The sequence below is a fragment of the Panthera tigris genome, chromosome A2 (assembly GCF_018350195.1).
Source record: "Panthera tigris isolate Pti1 chromosome A2, P.tigris_Pti1_mat1.1, whole genome shotgun sequence".
Taxonomy (NCBI): Eukaryota; Metazoa; Chordata; class Mammalia; order Carnivora; family Felidae; genus Panthera; species Panthera tigris.
In genome coordinates this window covers 113,245,669-113,253,863 of record NC_056661.1, presented here as the reverse complement: position 1 = coordinate 113,253,863, position 8,195 = coordinate 113,245,669, and positions in this window count along the sequence as shown.

Sequence of the window (8,195 nt, the reverse complement as noted above, 5' to 3'; positions counted from 1 at the left end):
TATTGGTAAGCTGGATAAAAAATTTGCCAGGAGATAGATACATTTAAAGTCTCTCACATCAGCATTATGGATTTGTTAATTTCTCTTTATAATTCTTAGATTAAAAAAATTTTTTTTTCAACTTTTTTTTTTTTTTTTTTTTTTTTTGGGACAGAGAGAGACAGAGCATGAACGGGGGAGGGGCAGAGAGAGAGGGAGACACAGAATCGGAAACAGGCTCCAGGCTCCAGGCTCCGAGCCATCAGCCCAGAGCCTGACGCGGGGCTCGAACTCACAGACCTCGAGATCGTGACCTGGCTGAAGTCGGACGCTTAACCGACTGCGCCACCCAGGCGCCCCTAAAAATTTTTTTTTAATGTTCGTTTATTTTTGAGAGAGAGAGAGAGAGAGAGAGAGGGAGAGAGACAGAGCATTATCGGGGAAGGGGCAGAGAGAGGAAGACACAGAATCTGAAGCAGGCTCCAGGCTCTGAGCTGTCAGCACAGAGCCCAATGCGGGGCTTGAAGTCACGAACCATGAGATTGTGACCTGAGACGAAGTCAGATGCTTAACCAACTGAGCCACTCAGGCATCCATAACCCATAGTTTTTTTGGTTTTTGTTTTTTTAATTTTTTAAAATTTACATCCAGATTAGTTAGCATATAGTGCAACAATAATTTCAGTGCCCCTTACCCACTTAGCCCATCCCCCCTCCCACACTCCTTCCAGTAACACTCAGTTTGTTCTCCATATTTATGAGTCTCTTCTGTTTTGTCCCCCTCCCTGTTTTTATATTATTTTTGCCTCCCTTCCCTTATGTTCATCTGTTTTGTCTCTTAAAGTCATCATATGAGTGAAGTCATATGATACTTGTCTTTCTCTGACTAATTTCGCTTAGCATAATACCCTCCAGTTTCATCCATGTAGTTGCAAATGGCAAGATTTCATTCTTTTTGATTGCCGAGTAATACTCCATTGTATATATATACCACATCTTCTTTATCCATTCATCCATCGATGGACATTTGGGCTCTTTCCATACTTTGGCGATTGTTGATAGTGCTGCTATAAACATTGGGGTGCATGTGTCCCTTCGAAACAGCACACCTGTATCCCTTGGATAAATGCCTAGTAGTGCAATTGCTGGGTTGTAGGGTAGTTCTATTTTTAGTTTTTTGAGGAACCTCCATACTGTTTTCTAGAGTGGCTGCACCAGCTTGAATTCCCATAGATTTTTTTTTTTTATATTTGAGATTATTTTGGCAGGTATGCAAAAACATAATTATTTTACATGCTTAAAGGATTTTCCCATTTATTATTACATAATCTCTCTTAATCCCTATGGTGCTTGTTATGGACTGAACTGTATCCTCCTACCTCAAGATTCATATGTTGAAATCCTAACCCTCTCTTAGTACCTCAAAGTGTAACTATAATTGGAGATGGGGCCTTTAAGGAGGTAATTAGAGCAAAATGCGGTCATATGGTGGGCCCTCAGCCGACATGCCAGGTGTCCTTATAAAAAGAAGAGATTAGGGCAAGACATGTACATACTCAAAGGAAAGACCACGTGAAGGCACAGAGAGGAAAAAGCCATCTGCAAATCAGGGAGAGGGGACTCAGAAAAAAGGCACACCTGACAAAAGAAATTGATTTGGGACTTGTCGTCTCTGGAAGTATGAGAAAATAAATGTCTGTTGAGTCAGCCAGTCGGTGGTATTTTGTTACAGAAGCCCTACCTGACTCATAGAGGGTAGTATTACTGCTGCTCCATTTTACAGATGGACACTGGTGTTGGGGTCAGGAAAGTTCTCCAAGGAAGTGGCCTGTCAGCTGACATCTAAGGACCATATTCCTACAAGGTCTCCAGGATGAAGGAGCTCATCTTTTTTATCTTTTATTAATCATGCTATACCAGTTTCCTTTTTGTCATTACTTGTCAGGTACATCATAAAGATTGGTAAGAAAGAACAGATGTGTGGTTATTTACAGATGCCATGATTGTCCTGATAGAAAGTCCAATGGAATCTTACAAAAAAACTCCTAGAATAAGTGAATTTAGTAAGATCTCAGGAAATAGTCAATATACAAAAATCATTTGTACTTGTATATACTAGCAACAAACAATTGGAAAATGAAACTTGAAGAAAACAATCCAGGTGGAGATGGAAAAACAGACAACTGAATATTTAAATCAGGAGTCACTGGATGAGGCTGATTAGAGAGAAAGAGCTGGAAACAGATGAGGGAAGTGGTCCCAGGATCGCGCTCTGGGCATTCCAACATTTAGAGGTGGAACTGAAAGAGAGGGGGTCATCAAAGGAGACTCAGCCAGAGTCGCCAGTTGGATAGAAGAACCAGAGGACCCAATGTCTCAGAAACTGAGAGAAGTCATGCGGCCACCTGAATCTGTTGCTACAGAGAGGTCATGAATGATAAGACAGAGGGGCCCGTGGGTGGCTCAGTTGGTTAAGCTTCCGGCTCCTGATTGAGGTTCAGGTCATGATCCCACGGTTTGTGAGTTCAAACCCTACGTCGGGCTCCGCGCTGACAGTGTGCGTGTGTGCTTGCTCTCTCTCTCTCTCTCTCTCTCTCTCTCTCAACAATAAATAAACATTAAAAAAGAGAGAGACACCTGGGTTGCTTAGTTGGTTAAGCGTCCAACTTTAGTTCAGGTCACAATCTCACAGTTTGTGGGTCCAAGCCCCACATTGGGCTGTGTACTGACAGCTCAGAGCCTGGAGCCTGCTTCAGATTCTATGTCTCCCTCTCTCTCTGCCTCTCCCCTGCTCAGGCTCCATCTCTCTCAAAAATCAATAAACATTAAAAAAATTGTTTTGAGTATTAAAAAAAGAGAAATGACCATCATTATTGGCAACACATGTCTTTGTTAATGCTGATAGAAACCCAAATAATTTGGGTTCTGGAGAGAGTAGGACATATGGAAATAAAGATAGGTACCACAGGTACTTCCAGAACATTTTGTTGTCAAGCGGAGGACATGGATTAGTAGCTGAAAGGGCTTTGTGAATTCGAAGATTCTTTTTCTTTCTTTCTTTCTTTCTTTCTTTCTTTCTTTCTTTCTTTCTTTCTTTCTTTCTTTCATCTTCTCTTCTCTCTCTCCTCCCCTCTTTTTCTTTCTTTCCTTCTTTCTTTCAAGTTGTGAGGCTTTTCATAAGCCATAGAGAAGAATCCAATAGAGAGGGAAAAGCTGATTCCAGGAAATTAGGAGATGATAGTTGCAGGAGTGAAGTCCTTGGGAAGAAGAGAGGAGATGAAAGCCAGAGCCCAAACAGAAGGGGTGATCCTTGTTAGAAACAGTCACATCACCCATTTTGCAAGAAGAAAAGCAAATAGTATAGGCTCAGATACAGTCAGGTTGGTCTATCCAGTGACAGAAAGTTGAGGGAGCCCTACCCAATGATTGTTTCTGGTTTTGCCATTAAATGAAAGAGCAGGTCAGTGCTGGCAGTGATGGGGAGAGAGGTAGAGTGAATGAGACTGGGGGAAAAAGAGAAATTGTAAAATGTGACATTTTACTTGGGAAGGGAGAGAAGTAAACCCACAAGGAAGATACAGTCAAATTGTTGAGGAATATTGAGAGTCTGTTCAAAACTTATGGTCAATTAAAGTGAAAATAGTCTATGGTCAGCTGCTTTGGTGCAGGCATGAACTGGTTGGATTGTTTGGACTTAACTAGATATGGCATTCTGATGGGCAAGTAGTACACAAGGAGAGAAAATTCAGGGATTTAAGGGTAAGGAAGTGATTATCATAACATGGAATCCAAGCTGTTGAAGGAGGAAAGTGCAGCTGGAAAAAGCTCAGTGGTGAATGTCTATCAAGTGTCAATGGATCGGAGGTCTTAATGAGGTCAAAGTGATGTTGGAACAACAATATTACAGCCAGTGAGCCTTAGGTATGGCAGTAAGCTGTCAGAGAGTGACATGCTTGGGATTATTGTTCCAGAGGTAATGCAGATATCAGTGGTGACAATCTCTAGCATATGATCATGGGAGAGACCAATGAAGGTGAGGTGGAAGAAAATGTCAGAGGAGATGCACCCATTGTTACACCCTTGTCTCTTACTTCCAAGCTCGTTTTCTGTACTTTCCCTTGTGATAGTAGGGCTGGAACTTTTCAACTCACTTGTGCTTTTCCACCATGGCTCCCTGTTACGCCGTGCCCGTGGGGGAGTCCAGAGTGAGACTGTAGGGCTGGAGGAGGAAGAAGGGGCCTGCTCCTTCCTGTTTCCCATTTCTGTCCATTTTACGCCAGCCATGCTTCTTCACCCAGGCAGCGGTTCCTTCCCACAGCAGCCAAAGGGTCCAGTTTGTGTTTTCCCAACCCTGGTAGCAGCGGCTTTCTGGAGCCCATCTCAGAGACACCAGCACCACGGAGCAGACTGCTCCTCAGAGGCGTGGGTTTCCGCTCTCCAGGCCCTCTTCTCACTGTCTACTTGATAATCCTGGCCTCCTCTCTTTCCTCCACCCTAGGGATGGTCGCTGCCTATGGCAGCAATAACTTAGTCTTCTCAATTTACCCTTTCAGTTACCTTGCTAAGAATTTTATACCTAGCTAACAATTCTCCACATTAAATTCTCTCTGTGCAAATTACTGCCATCGTTCCTGTTTCTTGACTGGACTTTGATTGATACAGAATGTGAGGAAGTCAAGAAGCAGGACACCTAGATGTCGAAGTCAACAAGAATGATGTCTGCAGTAAGGGTGAAAAGGAAAGCAGTGTTTCAGAAGCAAAAGTTACCATGAATGTCACAAATTGGGCACTGGCAAAAGGAGGACATTAGGTGCTCAAGTCTGGTGGGTGTTGTTTACTGAAATATGTAAGTTGTCATCTTCCCATCCACAATATGGGCTTAAAAGTGAATATGCTTAAAATCCAGCAAGTTCTTTTCACAGGTGCTCTTTATAACATCTTCTCCTTCCACCTGATAAAAATTGTACGTTAACATCAACTCTCCAGGTCAGCATTTCTCAAAGGATAGTCTGAAGATTATTCACATCCAAATTTACTGTAATGCTTGTTAAATGGGCAGATTCCAGCACCTAAACCCAGAACTAAGGTGTTTCCCGAGCAGCGTGGTTTTAGTAAAACCAGGACAGTACCGTGCAAACTGGCATAGTTGTTCGTCCTAATGCTGGACCTACTGAATCCACATCTGGAAGGGTAGGGCAGGTATCTGCAATTCGAACAAGCACCTCAGGTGGTTCCGAGGCATGCTAACCCGAGAACCACCCCTCGAGGTATCCCTGGGCTTGCTGGTCTGTGTGGACCTCTGTTTTTACAGGGTTCATGCTACCTCCATATTGGGAAGCATTCCCTGATCAAGGTAGAGTGTTCCACTTAGTTGTCATGAAACATTGTGGGAACCCTAGCAATCTCTCCTGCTGCTGATAATGAGATCTCAAGCATAAAAACTGAATCACACTTCCTTTGCTTTCTTCCCTAGGACCTTAGGACAAGATGTACCACCATTGCTTTCTTATGTAGCGTGGGCTGGCCAAGCATAGCGAGGGCTTTTCCCCTTGGGTATCACTGGCACACATCCAATGTATCAGTCAGCTCAGGTTGCCATAACAAAATAGCATAGACTGGGTGGCTTAAGCGATAGGTATTTATTGTCTCAGAATTGTAGCGTTTGGGAAGTACGAGATCAAGGTGCCACCTGATTCAGTGTCTGGTGAGAGCTCTCCTCTGGCTTGGAGACAGTTGCCTTTTTCTCCATGTGCCCACATGGCAGGGAGAGGGAGAGATGTCTTCCTCTTTTTATAAAGCCGATAGTTATCTGGGAAGAGGGCCCCACTCTTCTGACTTCACTCAACTTTAATTACCCCCTAAAGACCTTATCTTCAGATACAGTCACATTGGAGGTAAGGCTTCAACATATAAATTTGGGGGGGGGGCATCAAGTCCATAGCATCCAACAAAAAAATGTGCCATTTTTTAGCTGCCTCACACGATGCTGCCATGATGAAAAAATATAAAACGTTGCTCACTAATTCCCAAGAGAAATGCTAAACTTTTACTATTCTTTTTGTTTTTGAAAATCACATCTGTTGACTACAATCAGACATTTTGAATAATATGCATGGGCCAGATGTTCTAGTCATCAGGAGGAGGGAGAGGGTAGAAAGAGAGAAAGCTGCAGACAAATTTTGCTATTTGCCAGAACCTGCAGCTAAAACAATAAAGTTATGGGGCGCCTGGGTGCCTCAGTCAGTTGAGCTTCTGACTTCGGCTCAGGTCGTGATCTCACAGTTTGTGAGTTCAAGCGGCCACATCAGGTTCACAGCTGTCAGCACAGAGCCTGTTTCAGATCCTCTGTATGGCCCCCTCTCTCTGCCCCTCCCCTGCTCATGCTTGTTCGCTCTCTCCCTCAAAAATAAATAAACATTAAAAAAATATTTAAAAAACTGATTTAAAAAATTAGAAAATTAAACATTTTAAACAATTCTTTTACTTTTATTCAATATTGTACTGGGGGATCTAGCCACTCAGTAAGGCAAGAAAAAAAAAAAAAGGCATAGAAGCACCTGGGTGGCTCAGTCGGTTAAGCATCTGACTTTGGCTTAGGTCATGATCTCACGGTTCATGAATTCAAGTCCTGCATCAGGCACTGTGCTGACAGGTCAGAGCCTGGAGCCTGCTTCAGATTCTGTGTCTCCCTCTCTCTGCCCCTCCCATGCTTGTTCTCTCTCTCAAAAATAAATAAATAAACATTAAAAAATAAAAAGAAATAAAAGGCATATTATTTAGAAAGGAGGCAATAAAATGGTCTCTATTTGCAGGTGACATGACTGTCTATGTAGAAAATCTCTAAGAATTTCCCAAAACCTCCTAGGAGTAATAAGTAAGTTCAGATAGGTCACAGGATAAAAGAACAACGTACAAAAATTGATTGCATTTCTATATAGGAACAGTTAATATACAGAAGCTGAAATTAAAAATAATTTGCAACATCATTGTAAAAATAGTATTTATAATTGCTCCAAAGAAAATGAATACTTATGTATGCACTTAAAACATGTATAGCATTGGGGCACCTGGGTGGCTCAGTCGGTTAGGCATCCAACTTCGGCTCAGGTCATGATCTCACGGTCTGTGGGCCCGAGCCCCACGTCGGGCTCTGTGCTGACAGCTTTAAAACATTAAAAAAATTAAAAAAAAAAAAAACATGAATAGCATCTATATGCTGAAAATAACAAATTCTGATAGAAGAAATCAAAAAAGACATAAATAAATGGAGAGACATAACTTGATCATGGATTGGAAGACTCAATATTGTAATGATGTTAATTCTCCTCCAGTTAATCTATAGGCTTAATACATTTCCTATCAAAATTCTAGCAAGTCTTTATGTAGATATAGGCAAGCTTTTTCTTAAATTTATAGGGAAAAGCATTGACCCAGAGTAGCTAAAATAATCTTTACAAAGAGAGATAAAGTAGGAAGAATTACTCCATCTGATCCTGCGGTCTTAACTATACAGCTACAGTAATGAAGACGGTGTGATACTGATTCAGAGGTATTAAGGGAACAGAATAGAGAACCAAATAGTGGCCCCACACAGACATGCTCACCTGACTTTCAACAAAGGTACAAAAGTTATTCAATGCGGGAGGGATAGCCGTTTCATCAAACGCTGCTTAAAGCAACTGGACATGGGGGGAAAATATAAAACTTGACCTAAATCTCACATCTTAAAAAAAAGAAACACAAAATGGATCATAGACTGAAATATAAAATGTAAAATTATAACTGTTTCGGGGGGGAAAAAGTGGTAAATTGAATCTCATCAAAACTAAAAACTTTTGCTTGGTGAAATCATCTGTGAAGAAGATGAAAAGACCCACTAAAGACTGGTAGAAAATATTTGTAGACACATATCTGACAAAGGGCTAATATTGAGAACGTAAAAAGAATTTTCAAAATTCAACGGTGAAGAAAAAATCAATTATAAAAAGGGTGAAAAGAAAAAAGACGTTTTATCAAAGAGGAAATCAAGATGGTAAATAAGCACATGAAAAGATGTTCTATGTTATTAGCCATCAGGGAAATGCAAATGAAAACCACACTGAGTTATCACTACACATCTCTCAGAATGGTTAAAATAAGAAACAGTAACAACAACAAATACAGGAGAAGACGCGTCTGGAGTCGAACCCAATCCAGGAGGTGAGATTGGATCGCTCA